This window comes from Ictidomys tridecemlineatus, chromosome 10 (genome assembly GCF_052094955.1).
Source record: "Ictidomys tridecemlineatus isolate mIctTri1 chromosome 10, mIctTri1.hap1, whole genome shotgun sequence".
NCBI classification, from domain to species: Eukaryota; Metazoa; Chordata; class Mammalia; order Rodentia; family Sciuridae; genus Ictidomys; species Ictidomys tridecemlineatus.
In genome coordinates, this window is record NC_135486.1 from 119282533 (window position 1) to 119298885 (window position 16353).

Here is a 16353-nt window from a genome sequence, read left to right on the forward strand (position 1 = left end):
TATCAACCACCATAAACTACTGGGGGGTCATCTGGCATCCCAGGTATTTCCCTGTCTCATGCTGATTGGTGGCTGCTAGGGGGTTGCTATGGATCCCCATCTAGCCTGACTGAGTCAGGGACACCTGGTGCAGCAGATCTCTCCTGTTATTTGTAGATAAACAACTTAGCAGGGTGGGAATGTGCCTAGGAGTGCTCTGTGGGTTTTTCCAAGGACAAAGATGATGTCCCTTCCTTGGACAGGCTTTGCTCTGAGGTAGAGGCTGGTTTTTCAGAATATCTGTGGAAGAAAAGAATTTCTCTCTGGTCTAAGAATGAGAAAGGAAACCAGCTCAGGGCTAAAAGGCCTAGGAAGGACACAGTGACCACAAAGTGCAAAGCATTCTATAGCGGTGGCTCCCAAAACTCCCCAGGAAGCCTTGTTAAAATGCAGGCTGCAGGGTGAAGCCCTCATCTTTTCTAGTTGGTAGGGATTGGGGGGGGACACAGAATATATGTTCTAGTAGGTTTTGAAGTGCAGTCTGGGGGCCTCCCTGTAGGAACGAGTGTCTTGCAAGAAACCCTCTTGTATCAAAAAGTCTGTGCCCCCTACGACCCCAATACCACATGCAGATTAGCTTTTCTAGAGCTACATGCTCCTTGACATTTTAGAACAAAGATTGCTACTGTCCCTCCGTTTAATTATGTCTTATCATTATTGGAGAGAAAAGAAGCCAGGACGTAACCTTAGAGATGGAGAGATGGCCTAGGAAAGTCAGAAGACTTGTCTAAGGTCACAGAGTCAAGGGCCAAATTGGCACCAATGACCAACGTCCCTTTAACACACCCTTGCTGATCTGTCCCAAAGAGAAAATGACACTTAAGAGATCTAAACACCAAGGGGACATGCTTCTTTTTAAATCTTTACATTTTTTTTTTTTTTTGGAAAGTAAGATATACTACAGTGCAATTGAGGGGAAAAAAATGGAGTCCCAATAAAAGTATTTATGATAATGGGAGAGAAACCCATTAAGAATTTTATTAGATAAGGATGACAAAATTAACTTCCCCTGTTTTCATTTTAGAATCACTGAACGCTTGTGTTTCCATAATAAAAGTAGCAATGAAGAGAAAATTGGACACAGGGCATTACCCTTTTCCCTCTGCAGGGTGGAGGGGGAGGATTCCTCCTCCCCTCAAAGACAAGGGAGGCCCGCCCTGGTTTAATTAAGGAGGACGCTGCATCATATGTAGAAGAGTCATGTTGGATAGAGAAACATATAAAACCCAACGCTAAGCAGAAAGTTCAGCCAGGAGAAAAGCAAAGAAAGAAAATAGCACCCAAAGCAAAAGGAACAGAAAAAAAAATCATTTTAATGAAGTTAAGAATAATCCAAGGATTCAACTTGTACGTGGGTCCTCAGTGATCCTAGGTGGAGACCGGGCACCTGGGCCCTTGCTCCTGACTCCCTGCTCCTTAAACCCACAGCGAATTCGTAGTGGTTTGTGAATTTTGTTTGGCTAAAGGCAGGAGATGTGCTTCTGCCCACAGCCTCCTGGGGTATACTGTGGAGTCAGGAAAATCGGAGGCCCCAAGGGTGCTACTTCCTCCATCTGATCCAGAGACAAAGGTGGAGACACCAGAGATGGTCAGTGTGGTCAGAGTACAGAGGGCCATTGGCCACAGGGCTTTGTGACTCTGAGGGCACACACAGGCTCTGGAGCTGGTGGCACAACACCACTGAGCTCTCAGAGAAAGACTGTTCTTACCTTCCCTGCTCTGTGACAGGCCCCGGGGAACTGGCCCCTGGGCCCAGGACGCGTCTGCACCTCGCTGAGCAGAAGGAGGAATTCTGCACACCACAGGGATTTTTTAATGTTTATTTTTTAAAATATCATCAATAGCATATTTATTCTAATGCAGGCCAGCTCTTTGCAGTCGCTTCTGGCATGGTCTTCTGTGGCTGTTCCCAGGAAGGAGCAAAGCAATTCTTACTATTAGAACTGGAAAATGTGCAGCTCTGCACTTTCTGTATCAGCAGGTCGAGAACATGAGCTCAGTGACCGATGAGCTCCAGTGACCTCAAAGCTCAGAGGGAGAGGAGAGAGGGGGAGGGAGATGGAGACTGAGATCATTGGAGACACACCCTCAGTCTGTGGCCTCCTGTGTCCTGCAACACGGACGGGCTCTGAGCTTCTAGAAGACAAACTTCTACTTTCTCATGTGCAGCATTTTCCTGAGGCTGCTTTTGAGGAAACTGATTGGGTTCTAATAGCAGCTGCAGATTTTGAGCGTCTACTACGAACTGGACACTGTTCTGAGGTCATTCATCTGTCCAGTCCTGTCGGGGGCTTGTTACTATTACTCCCATCGGGAACATGAGGAATCTATGGGTAGGATGGCCATGCAACTCGCCCAGCGTCTCAACACACAGTTGAGAGGAGGGGGTGTGCTGGGTGATTAAAGGGAGCAAATGATCCTATGGATAAGAGTGAAGCGAGGCCTGCTGAGACGGGGGGCTGAGGCTGAAGCAGGAGACTGGGTCCAGAGTCTTGATTGAACTGCCCGGGAATGTATAATGGCTCTCCCCCACTCAAGCACATTCACTTCCTCCCCATTACTTATGGTTTATTCTGTCTGAAATCCTTAGCTGACTATTGATTTATTTATTTTTAAATTTGTTCTAATTAATTATACATGACAGCAGAATGCATTTCGATTCATTGTACATAAATGGAGCACAGCTTTTCATTTCTCTGGTCGTACACGATGTAGAGTCGCACCATAGGTGCAGTCGTACGTGAACCTAGGGTAATGATGCTAATCTTATTCCACCATCTTTCCTGGCCCCATGCCCCCACCCCTTCCCTTCCTCCCCTTGGCCCAATCACCATTCCTCCATTTCCCCCCGTGCCCCACCCCCTTATGGATCAATATCCACTTATCAGCGAGAACATTCGTCCTTTGGTATTTTAGGATTGGCTTACTTCACTTAGCATGATATCCTCCAACTCCATCCATCCATCGATCTGCAAATGCCATACTTTCATTCTCTTTTAATCTCAGCTGACGATTTAACTCGGAGTTTAAAAGGGGCCTCCTGGCTGAGCATCTGCTGGGGAATCTGGGGCGGGCAATGGTCAAGGTGGTAGAAAACCATCAGGGACTCCTGGGACAGAGGGCTGTTTTCAGCTGAAGTGGTCTCTGTGTATGTGAAGAGAGGGAAGAGGAGGGTAGCCCCAGAGCCCAGTGCAGCAGGCCTGTGGGGTTACATTCTGGCTTCTCTCCTCCTACAAACCTGGGCAGACACCCCCAGGAATGCAACAGACAACGCAGACCCAGATCGGGTATGGAGCCGGAGGGAAGAGGGAGGGAGACGAGCCTGGGCATCCCCTCCCCTCCCGGACTCCTGCTTCCTTGTGGGGACTGAGAGGGAAGCCCTGGGCTGAGGCAGGGGTCGGGCAGGGCCTGGCAAGTGACCATGGCTTCCTGGCAGCTGGGTATCTCCATCCAAAGGCAGACTCCACCACCCACGGTTCCGTGAGCTCCACAGTTGATGGACTGGCTTCAGCTTCCTCCCCCTTCGCACTATCCATGAAGGAGTCATACCCAGGGAGGGTGAGCGCACAGGCTAAATAACAAGGCCCTTGAGGGGCACAGCTACATCAACAGCCCCCAGCATCAGAGGTCTTAGGGGAGCTCTCCTGAGCAGTAGAGGAGATGAGAGATGATAAGGCAGACACACACACACACACACACACACACACACACACACACACACACAGTGGCCATGCCTGGAACAGAAGTTAAGTCACTGACATAAGGTTTGCACCTATTGTGTGGGTTGGGGTGGGGTGGACACAGCGGAGGGACTTAGTGCTTTGAGACATTGTTCCCCATTGAAAAGGGCAAAGGGAGGGAGACAGGCTTTACAGAGAGGAGCCCAGGATGATAGGAAATCCAGGCACAATGAACCAGGCACAGCAGACGGCAAGTTGGGGTTCTATGGTGTAGCATGGCAAGCAGGTCAAGGTAATGCACCACGTCAGGAATCAGGCAGTGGTTACATCTGGGGAAGAAGAAGGTGTTGTGACTGAGATTCTGCAGTGTTGATAAGATTATGGCCCAAAGAGTGCTTTGAGGAAAATTCATACTCCAAATATTTAGATGAGTGAAAGAAGGAAAGCTCAAGTGTCCATGCAACCCGTGAAAAGGAAGATATGTGAAGAAAAAAACAACAAATTCAAAACAAGTAAAATAAGAGCATAAAAATAAGATGAAAGGGTGAAATAAGAGCAGAAATTAGAAAATAAGGCTCAAATGGAGATCAACAAATCCAAATTGGGATTATTAAAACAGCCAAACAAAAATCTAATATTAAACAAGAATAAAAGAGACAAGACATGAATAAGCAATAGTGGGAATCAAGGAGTGACCATTATAGATGATCTTAAGTGCTCCCAAGGCCCTGTGGTAAAGACTCCCAGGGTGGTGCTGTTGGGAATGGTGGAGCCCTCAGGAGGCGGGGCCTAGCGGGAGGTCTTTAGGTCATTGGGGGTGTGTCTTAATAAGGTGCGAAGATCCTGGCCTCTTCCTCTTGTTTTTCCTTCCATTTCCTGGTCAGGAGGTGAGTGGTTTCTCTCTGCCACATGCCCCAGTCCTGGTGCTGCCTTGCCACCCACCTAAAAGCACTGGGCGCAACCCATCATGGATGGCAGGCTCTGAGACTGTGAGCTACCATTAAACACTTTTTCTTTATAAGTTGATTCTGTCAGGTACTTGTCATGGTAACAGAAAGCTGATGAGTACAGTCACTTTATACTAGTTTGAATATCGGGTGAAATGAGTACATTGATAGAAAAGTATGACTCACCAAAAGCAAAGAAAGAAAAATCAAAAGTCTGAACATTCATGTGATAAATAAGAAATCAAGTCAGTAGTCAAATGAGGCCAAAGAGATAATGCCAAAACATTTTTCCAAAATTATACCTATTTATACCATCAGCATATAAGAATCCACATCTAATGTGGCTCCCTATTTCTCTGACCCAGTTGCTCTCGGAGATTTTCATTTCTGTTCCCACATTCCACTTATTACACGCCAGGTGCTTTGGAAGTTCTCATCTAATAAACGTGAACTAATCCTCTGAAGGGACCTGTTCACCTGAACCTTTCTTTGTATTTCTCCAAGCATTCCCACAGCACTTGGTAGAATGCTTTGACATTTGCTAACATGCTGAACACTCGGCACTTGAGATAACCCTAAGGGTAAGGTAAGGAAGCTGAAGCTCGTAGCGTTAAAGTCACTTGGAGGACAGTTTTAGGTTAGTGTTGCTGACAGAAGGGTTTGTATGTGGGAGAAGGAGGGGGAGTTGAATGAGGAAGGTCCGCCTATGGATCTCTGCCGTATGTGCCAGTGTGAAGTCACAGACGCCACCTTCACTCCCTGGGCGGGAGTGCATGCTCCTTGTTGTTTTTGCTGCCCCAGTTGTCCCAGGTTTGGCCACTAGGGGCTCCCTCCAGTGGCCCTCGGTGCTCTCTGACATGCTCTGCATGGGTTGGGTGTGGTTGGTCCTCTGGATTAATCGTGAGTTGGAGGCTTGGTCCTGGGGTGGCGATGTGGAGGTGGTGGCCTACTAGGAAATGACAAGTCTCACCCCCTCCCTCGCTCTGGCTTCCTGGGCCACCACACGGCCTCCCCATCACATGGATTCTTGCAGCAGACCTTGGCAGTGTCCCTGTGGGGCAGCTTTGCAGGCATGCAGAAGGCAAGAATGCAAGGCTCACGCTTTCTGTCCCAAGGTTCAGAGGAAAGGCCGGGAAACCACGAGGTCAGCTCCCTGCAGAGAGCCCCAGCAGGGGCACCCAGTGGGGCTGCAGGAGGGGCGCTCCGCAGGGACACTGGAAGGCCAGATGCATGAAGCGCTCAGCCAGGAAAGCTGCAGGCATCAACGCTGCCCTGTGAGAGTCACAGAGTGGGCAAAGGCAGGCTCAGGCTGTGTGAGGCCTGGGACCACCCTTCGTCACCCCAGGCACAGCACACCACACCTGGGGCTTTAACATGCAATGTCTGCCCCGTTGGGTGTCCGTCTTACTTTAGGGTGGCCTCCACTCCCCTTGTGCTCCCTTGTAGAATAAAAAGGTGCCTGTCTTGCCGTTGACGCTCAGAACCAGGTAGCTGGTGATCTGTTCTTTCTTTCTTTTTGATCACATTTTGTCGGCACCCACTGAAGCTCTTTGCCTTGAGTCTGAGCTAAGGCTTTGGACTAGAGCTTTTGAGGGACCCTGGCTTTGACTTCAGACTTGGGGGCGACTGGGGATGGAGCAAGGCATTTTGCACTTTGAGAAGGGCATGGACCCTGGTTCAGGTGCCCTTTGTTTCCCAGGAGATTCATGCATTTGTCTTTGGAGTGGTGGGACCTTCGGGGTGGCAGGCCTAGTGGAAGGTGGCAGGACTGGCTCCTCCTCCTGGCTCTGGCTTCCTGTCTCATCACATGGTTTCTCTGTCTGGCACATGCTCCTGCCATCATGGTACCACCCACCTTGAGGTGATGCACACAGCAGGGGCCCTCACCAGAGCTCACGCATGCTGTTTGGACTTCCAGTCTTCAGAACTGTGAAATCAATGAACCTCTTTTGTTCATAAGTATCCAGCCTTGGGTATTTTGTCATAGTGATAGTGAATAGACGCTGCACCCTCCTGCTGCGTTTCCTGACCCCTTCTCGCCTTCTGGCTTCATGAAGCCTTCCAGATTCTTACTATTGCTTTCTTGCTCCAGTCCTGGAATCGACCCTCTCTCCAAGTACTCTGGTTCCTTTCCTGGGAGGAAAGTATATAGGAAACAAGACCTGAGGGCCAGATATGGAAAAAGCCCTGTCAGACCAGGACAGTTTGTGCTCAGAGCTTAGCATAGTGTGTTCCCTGGACTCCAAATAAGCAATTGTTGCTAATACGGCTGACTTCGAATACTAAATGTCACCTAGTGACAAAATGCTTCATCCAGACAGCACAGCGAGTGACCCACTGTTTGCCAGGTACTGAGGGATTTCCTGGGACGTCGTTGGACTTTCAATACGAAACCAGGAAAGTCGCAGGTCATCTAGAGAGTTGCTGGCCCTGATGTGGGAGAGGGTGGGCGAGGGAGGGAGGAACCCCGCGTGGGTCACATCATCAGGAAGGTGTGGGTGCAGGAGCAGGACTTGGGTCGATCTGGAGCCATTAGGAGAGGCAGTGAAACCTGTTCCCTCTCGTCGTCACTCATCTGTCACCCTGTCACTCTGGGAGTGGCTTTTGCAGTGTGTGGCTGGGCCCTGGCTCCTGATTCTCTGCTGTCTCTTCTCTGAGCTGTAAATAATAGCTCTGGACTTTAAACACTGCTCAGATAAGCTGTGATCGCAGACGTGTTCTGTGCCAAGGCGACATGTTTCTCTGCCAGTGACAGCCTGTTGGAGCAGGAGGTGCGAGGTCCAGATGCACAATTACGGCGGGGCTTCCAACAGCACAACTAAATCAACACTGCTGGCCTCTCACAGCTGCTGCGGCACCTGGGCTGCTCCTACCAAGAGTGTCCCCAGGAGGGCTGGGCAGGAGGTGGAAGGATCAGCACTAGGAAGGTTGAGAGCTGGCTGCGGTCCGGGGCCTAAGCCGAACCTGTCAATCATCTCGTTAAGCTCTATGCCTGTGTGCGTAACACGCACGGTCGCCCCCACCGCACAGACTCGGAAACCGAGGCTTTGGAATGATTCCTGGTGGTGCCCAAGCGGCGACACGGTACCTGGTGGAGGAGAGATGAGGCAACTTTTGCCAAAAATACTGCTCATTTTTCCATATGAATACTTTCTCGATTATATTCCCCAAGTCCATCATGCCCGGACTGAGAAGTCCTTCGCGAGCAAAATGTTGACTTAATCTGGATTTTTCCATCTTATTTGAGTTGCTTGTTAGGAGACCACAGAGGGCTGAGCCTGAGAAAGTTGTCACTGATGGGAATCTGTGGTTAGAAAACCACTGATGCCATTCAGGTATGGAAACGCTGTGACCACTCACCAGGGGACAGCGTTGGTCCATGGGTCTAGATAAAGCTATAGCAGAGTGGGTCCCGCGTGCCGGGCAGGGCCGTCTAGACCCCACAGTGGCCCCGGCCCTCCGTGTGGCCACTTGCTGCAGTGTGTTTCAGTCTTGTTCAGCCGGAGGTGAAGGGCGCCACCGTATGAGGTGTTCCATTAAGAAATTTTAGAGCCTCTTAGCACAGACGCTGCCACCTCAGAGTTCAGGAGACAGTGTGAGGTGGGGTTGGGGCTGGAGCCGTGGGGAACGGTGGCATTGGAGGCACCGATGTCGGCACCCCTGACGGTCACGTTGGCAGTCTCCTGCAGGTAGCTCCTGCCCATCAGTGAAGGAAAAAGAGCCCCCAGCAGAGAATCGGAGAGGCTGTGTGGGAAGGATGTCCACAGGGAAACTCGACAGCCCTCCAGCCCCAGAGGAGAGGCCGAGGCTGGCGGTGATCCAAAGTCAGACAAATGCCAATTCCAGGAGAAGACAGCCACCCCTTCATGCACAGGAAGCCAGGTGGGAATGAGAGTTGGCAGGGACAGGAGCCTGGGGGAGCCACAGGCTCTGCTGGCCAGTGGGAGGGTGGGCTAGCACCTCCATGATGGAGAGCTGGGTGGCATTACTCACGCGAATTCCATCTGAGCTTGCACCTGGCCAGCAGTCCGTCACCTGGTGTCTGACCCAGGGAGAGACCCTCAGGTTTACCATGGGACAGGTACAAGGGGGTTTCCTGCATTAGTTGGAGGCAACCTGGGGATTCCTCAGTCGATGAGGGGAACAGGCAGGGGTGACGTCCCTGCCAGGCACATTCCAGGGGATGTCTGGCTGCCTCTCCAGCCCCAGCTGATGTCCCTCCATCTTCCCCCATGACCTCCCCAAGGCTGGAACTCAAGCCCAGCACTGCAGGGGCCTCCGAGACCCGGCTCTAGCGCCCAGCAGCTGCCTGGCCCGGTCAGGCCTATGTTGCTCAAATACAAATATTTTTGGCATTAACCCTCAGAGAGGCCAGGCAAGATGGATTTGCACCATAACATAATCAGGGGTCACGAGAAGGAACGTGAGTAGGTGCCAGTTTGCGTCTTACCACACCTAGGTCCTGTGAAAACAAATTATTCTTTAACAACGTTGTTTATGTCGATTAAAAACCAAACACGCACAAGATGGAAATGCACATTGTATACATCAGGTTCACAAGAGAAGGCGCGCACATGGTCCATTAAAACCGAGGCCTGGGGCGGGAGAGACGGGGGTGTGCTGAGCAATTAAAAAAACAAATCAACCCGTGAATGAGAGTGGGGCCAGGCCTGCCCAGGCCCGGTGAAGACACCCAGTGAGACAGGATATGGGTGACCTGGTCATCTGCCATGTGCAGGGTGGGGATGTCCCAACCAGGACACAGTGCCGCGGCCAGGCACTCCTGAAGCCCTCTGCTTTAACGCACTGGACCCTGACCGCAGCCCAAGCCTGTCTGCCTCTGTCCAGGCCCCATCTGCCTTTGGGTCCAGGGCTGGCCGTTTGCCTGTCTCTGTCTCCCAGCAATGCTGCAGTGGTGCCGGTGGCTTCCGGGGCAGCCAGCACTGATTAGACTCAGGAATCCAGACAGCCAAGGGAGGAGCTGGGCTGTGCTGAGGCTGTGCACAGCCCTGGATGGACACCCGGGGCCCTGGGTAGTTGTCCACTCCTGCAGAAACAGACACCCTAATGTGGTTGCTCAAGACAGTACAGATGGGTTCTTTTTTAGTTCCTGAGTTCAGAAGTCAGGAACAGGGCTCCTGGGCTACAATCCAGGTGGGCGACAGGGGGTGTTCCCTCTGCAGGTTCTGGGGGATGGTCTGTTTCCTGGCCTTTCCCAGTTTCTGGAAGCTGCCCACCATCAGGGTCCCTCCTCTGCTCTCGAAGCCAGCCATGCTGTACTCCTGGACCCCTCTGTACTGACAGCCATCTCTGTCCGTTTCTGACCTCAGCCGGGAGAGTTTCTTCTAAGGATTCATGTGATTATGTCGGGGCCATCTGGATAATCCAGAATGACATCCTGTCCCTGTCCTCCTCTCTCTACCCCTATCTAAGTCCTTGCCCTAAATCATATTGCCAAAGATCCCCCCCTTTTCTCCCCCACAATGTAAGATAACATTCGCAGATTGCAGGGCTTGGGACATAGACATCTTTATGTGGCCGTTTGGCATCTAATGGAAATTCTCTGGGTGGCATGACACCCAAGAGCAGGGTGGGGGGGAGAAGGGGGCTTACAGATGACATGGGTGCATATGGACCTCATATAAAATCCTAATGTCCTGAAATCTGACACTATTCCAGTTACATTTAGAATAGAGACATCTGCAAAGGATCCAGAAAGACTTTGGAAAAAGAATGAGATCGTCAAAGGGATTGAGAGACGCAGTCTGCAGACTCTCAGGGTGATGGTGGGAGGGCATCACGGTGGGGGAAGGGACAGGAGAGTGAGGACATGGGCTGTTGCAGGCTCTCGGAGGGACTGTGTTGTGGGGGGAGAAGAAAATATCCAGAAAGCACACACATGCTTGTCTTCCATACTAGAAGGCTAAGAGAGCGACCCGTCTGATCAGAGTGGCTAAAGCGATGGCAGTCGCTATTAGGTAGCTTGGCTGGGGATAGATGGCTTTGGCAGCAAGAATGTTTCTGCTTTTGATTTAATTAGGCACCTGGAGCAAAATGGTCTCAGAATTCTAAAGACCAAATTGAGAAAGAAATCTGAACAGGTGACTGCTACTTTATGGACCTATTGCATTTAAGACACAACGTTACAGTGATTACCATACATCAATAATAATGTTCTAAGGCTACCAAAGTTTTATTCTTTGAAACATTGTAATAAATAAAATTAAGCCCATTGTAAACATATAATAAACAGCAACTGTAGCAAAATATTTTAACTATACTATATCAATGACAGATTAAGAATACAGAAATTAGATTTGGACATAAACATCAGACACAATGAAAATAAATTAGGCAGAATGAGTAGAATCAAACTTTTTCTTCACTTAACTGAAAATGTACCTCATTTTTTAATACGCTCATGGATTATTCATACAAATAGATTGTGTGATTCACAATAAAGAATGCAAAAATTAAAAAAGGCAACACTTCTTTAAATAAAAATTGTTCCATCTCAGGATTAAAATAATGGACTATTCAGAAAACAAACTTATTTTTAATTTAAAAGATCATAGGAATAAATAGATTATGATCAAAGCAGGACTTCAAGATAAATCTATAACTCTCAATGTTTCATAATGAGGTGGAAGGTGAGGATAAACAAAATTCTACAGTTTAAAAGAGAAAAAAAGAAATAATCATACTACCTGCCAAAGACACAAAGATGAAATTGACGAAGCTGAGCACAAAGTCTAAGATTTATTTTTTTAAAAGAAAAATTTATAGAAAAGAAAAAGCATTGTCAAGTCTCAAAAAGTGAAAGGACCAATACTTAAAATTAGGGGGGGGGGCGGGAATGGATTTCATAATAGAAAATACAAGAGGACAGTCATCCGTCGGTGCCTGTGGGAGGTGGTTCCAGGACCCCCATAGACACCAAACGTGTGGACGTTCAAGTTCCTTGTTAAAGTGGATGCACATTTAAAGAGCTGCACACTCCTCCTGGGTAACTGAAGTCAGCTCAAACCACTTAAAAGGGTAGTGCAGGACCCTCACCCGCACATAGCCTAATGAGGAAGGGTCTGCATGGCACATTTTTGTAGGAGTGCCAGGCTGGGAGACCTGGCGCCCCGAACGGCTGGCTCCAGACTGCGTGGTAAAGGGGGGTGGGGCGGAGGAGGCAGCCAGGACAGGCTTATCGCCACAGAATTTGGTAGTGCCCTGATTGGGGAGGAGTGATGAGAAAGAGACGTGTTCAGGACGGATCCAAAGTTTACTTAAACTCTTTTCTTTCTGGGGCCAGCTGGATCCTCAGGCGGGGACCCCACAGACCCAGGGCCTGACTGCACCTGCTGACAAGTGAGGTCAGGTGTGATTATGAGCTGCACAAAATCAGACCCTAACAGTGCCGGAGGGAGAATCTTCATGGAATAGTTTTTACCTGAATCTACAGTAGGAAAGTGGAAATAAACCAAGTAAGAATGTGAAGTTTTACTAATTGATAAAAAAACACTCAGAGGACTTGGGCATGTGGTGCCTCTGCCTGCCTCCCCTGGCCTCCTGCCTCCCCGGCCTCCTGCCTCCCCCGGCCTCCTGCCTCCCGGGGGCGGGGGGGTGCTGTGGGGTAGACCGTGGGGTCTGGAGATGGGAAGCACAGTGTGGGTGGGAAGTCAAGGGTGCCTCCAGCCGGGTGTTGCTGGGTCCACCAGCCCTCTGCTCACCAGGTCCCCTGGGGCAGTTGAGGTCCACCACTGGGGCCGTGGTGGTGGTCACACAGCCCCCCCCACATTGGTGCTGGTGTAGCCTTGCCCTGGGGACCACTTCCTCCCACCCTCCTTCCTGCCCCAGGGCTGTGGGCCTCCCCATGGACTCTGATGTTGCTGCCCTTGGTCTGATTTCTGTGATGATCTTCCCTGCACCACTGGAAGAAGCTGTCCCCTGGGGCTGTCCCCTGGGGCTGTTCTCCTGGGGCTGTCCCCTGGGGCTGTCCCCTGGGGCTGTTCCCAGGGGCTGTTCCCAGGGGCTGTTCTCCTGGGGCTGTCCCCTGGGGCTGTCCCCTGGGGCTGTTCCTGGGGCTGCTCCCTGGGGCCATTTCCTGGGGCGCCACTTCCACATCCCTCACCCCCCAGCCCTCTGTTGCCTTTGCTGGAAAGCCGGCCCCTGGGCCCAAGGAGGTGCCCTTTCCTGGGGTCATCCTGTTAGCCAGCCCCAGACCTCTGCTTACTCTGTCATGAATTTGAAGGTCAGCTCTCAGCAGGACCCGATAGGCCCTGGGAGAGGTGCTGAGGAGGCGTTGACACGTTGCAGCTGAGGTATTTTCATTGCTTCCATAATACTTAATTAGCGGCCATCATCATAGAGGGCTACTTCTAAATATTTGCTCAGCAAACTCCCTAGAGGCACCAACCAGGGTCCTCAAGTTCATTGCCTCTACCTGGGGGGGGGGGGTCTGAGCCCTCAGCTTCCTGGGCTTCCTGCACATCCCATGGAAGATGGAGACCATGGTGGCTTGCTTGCCCTTAGGAATTGACAATTCTTTGTGCTCCATGCTCCAGTGGATTCCAGCTCTCTCTCTGCTGCTCATCGTCCTCATCCACACACGCATTTCTACCTGTCACACTCTGTCCTGGCCACTCGCCTTCCCCGGGACCTATGCCTTCCTGTATTCTGCCCGTGGTTCAGATGCTTCCTGAGTGACAGGTGTTTCTCCATGTTTCTGTGTGGCTGGGAACACAGGGACACACCGACAGATCCCTGTACTTTCCCTGGGTTCCCTCATCTCTGTCAGCCAGGGGGTGCCACTCCTAGCACACCTGTGGGTACACAACACACCTCTGCACACACGTGTGTGTGTGTGACTGCGTACCAACCTGCCACCACCGATGCTCTCTCACTGTCCTTCACAATGAGCCTTTGGGTCATTTGTCTTTCATTGTTCCTAATCACACCCCGAGGTACGAGCTGTTATTATTATTACCTATTTCTCAGAGGAGGAAACTGAAATTCAGAGAGATTAAGCAACTGGCCTCTTTCTTCCTTCTTAGAGCTTAACTTACCAGGACTCTAGGGACACATCTCTTTTTTTTACCATATATATATTTTTTTAATTGGTGCATTAAAATTGTGCAGTTTGGTGGGAGGGACCTGTCATCTTTAGGACCGAGTCTCTTATCCACACATTCCACAAATTGCTGAACTCCATACCTGCCTGTTAAATGAATGAGCACATGTGATCAATAAATAAATAAGTAGGAAATGCGTATGAATTCTATTCTCTGATTATCTTGTAAGTCTATTGCCTGGTTGCCTGGCTGCATATGTATATATACACACATACACACACACACACACACACACACACACACACACACACATATATATATCTTGATCCTCTCTCATTATCCTTCACAACGAGCCTTTGGGTCATTTGTCTTTCAATGCTCCCAACTGTGCCAGGAGCTATTTTTTATTATATATATATATATAATATATATAATGTCAGGGTTGAGTTCCTTGGCTACTAACACATATTTCATGTGAGGGATAATTTAGAAGTGTGACCACAAGATAGAACGTCAGTCCGACTCTGGGTCACCGAGTATCTCTAATGAAGCCGTGAGAGCCGGGCTTATGGCTGAATACAGGGTGGCTTTGGTGATAACTCAGCAAATCGCCTGTGGTCTCCATTATCTCCTTTGCTGGCATTTCCCTGATGAGTTTATAAATCCCGTGGAATGATGGCCTCCATCTCTTTAATGAGGCCTTTAAAAACTGGGGGAAATTACGGCGGCAGATAAGGATGGCTGTATTGTGTACCCGTGTCCTAAGGTCTCAGCTCCCCCCAGTGAAGTCAACGCCCGTCTTGGAGCCAGTTCAGTTTGGTGTAAGCAGCCTGGGAACATGACGAGTTGATTTTTCAAGAAGTTAAAGAATGTTGAGAGTCTGTGTTCCCTGGTGCGTAGATGTGGAGATATTCCTTTCTGCTAATGATAGGTGGGGTGCACCCGGAGGAGCTTGGGTTGCAAAGCCACAGGCCTTGGTAGAAACCCTGATGTCTAGTGTTGGCCAAGCCCCTACTATGTGCCACAAGTGGGCTGGGAGCTGGGGTCACAGCCCTGACGAGGGAACGTGGGGAAAGCCACGTCCCAAGGAGCCCAGGTGAATGGGAAATCACAGGACCCCACTGGGCCAGGCCCCTTCTGCAGGCCCAGCACCATCCCGACTTCCAGTTTGCTCTCCCTGGTACTGCAGTGTCCCCCAGTCCCTTGCAGCAGGACACCCTGTTAGAGGTTTAAAAGGAGGAGAGGAAATAGAAGCCAGCGCCTGCCAATGACAGGAGGACCAGATTTGGTCAGGGACATCACTGGGCACGGCTACACTGCTGGGGGTGTGGAGGGCAGCTGACCACTGCCCTGGGTTGCCCTGTTCTGCATCACCTAGGGGTGGACAGGTGTCCTTGGGGCTGGAGCCTTCTCCCTTTTGGACAGAGACAGGTATATTGCTTCTACACTGAGGAGAGCCATAGGTGTGAAGTGGAAGTATGGTGTTTCTCTCTTTGTATTTGGAAGCTAAATATTACCAGTGTGCACACAGAGGAAGAGTCAGAGGCCTGGCCTATGGCCGGGGTTTGTCTGTCTGCAGTAAGGGCTCTTTTCCTTCTTTCTCTACCCTCCCATCCTGCAAGTGAGGAACCTGGGAGTGGCCCGTCCCCCAGGCCTAGGTCAGCAGCCACGAGGTGCTCTCAGTCAGCTGCCCTCACAGGTACGGAAAACCAGGCGGCTTCAACAGCAGAGGCTCCTCTGTCACAGTTTTAGAGGCTTAGAAGTTCAAGGTCAAAGTAGCAACCAGTTCTGTCCCTAGTAAGGGCTCTCTTCCTGGCTTTCAGATGGCCACAGCCTTCCTGCATCCCCATGAGGACAGAGGTGAGGGAGGGGGTGGAGAGGGAGGAGGGAGGAGAGGGAGGGAAGAGGGAGGAGGGAGGGGAGAGAGGAGGGAGGAGGGAGAGAGAAGAGGGAGGAGGGAGAGGAGGGAGTTGTTCAGTTGGTTCCATTGCTTTGGGACCTGAGGCAGCAGTACCTCATCGAGGGGAGTGTGGGGTGGAGCAAGCTGCTCACCACATATAGGCTGGGAAGAAAATGGAGAGGAAGAGACCAGGGTCTCACAATACCCCTAGTGACCCCAGGCCTTCGCTGGGACTCATCTCCAACGTTTCCACCACTTTTGAATAGTGTCACAGATTGGGACCAAGCCTTTCACACAGGGACCTTTGAGGACATTCCAGATTCAAACTAGAGCAGGTCCGTGAACCTGGGGGACCAGGCAAGGCCCCTGGAATCGGGGAGAGTCAGTGACAGGTCTCTCGTAGGCCCACCAGCATCTCCCAGGCATCTCAAGTGATTCCATTTCCTGCCTGGAGCAGAGCCTGGGCTTCCGGGGCGGGCTCTGACCTGGGTGCTGGCTGGTTTCCTTACATTCGGTGAGATTGTAGGTGGCTTGTCAAGGGCCTAGGGTGTGAGTGACAAGTTCCCAGTCCACAGAGATGGGGAGAGAAAGAAAGACGGCCATAGGCAGGACTCAGAGCTCAGGATCCAGCAACTTCCGTCTTTCATTCCAGTGTGGTGAAGGAGGCCATGGAGCTGCACGCCCACAGGGCTCTGGAGCCTCCTGCCCTCCTGACAGTGAAGATG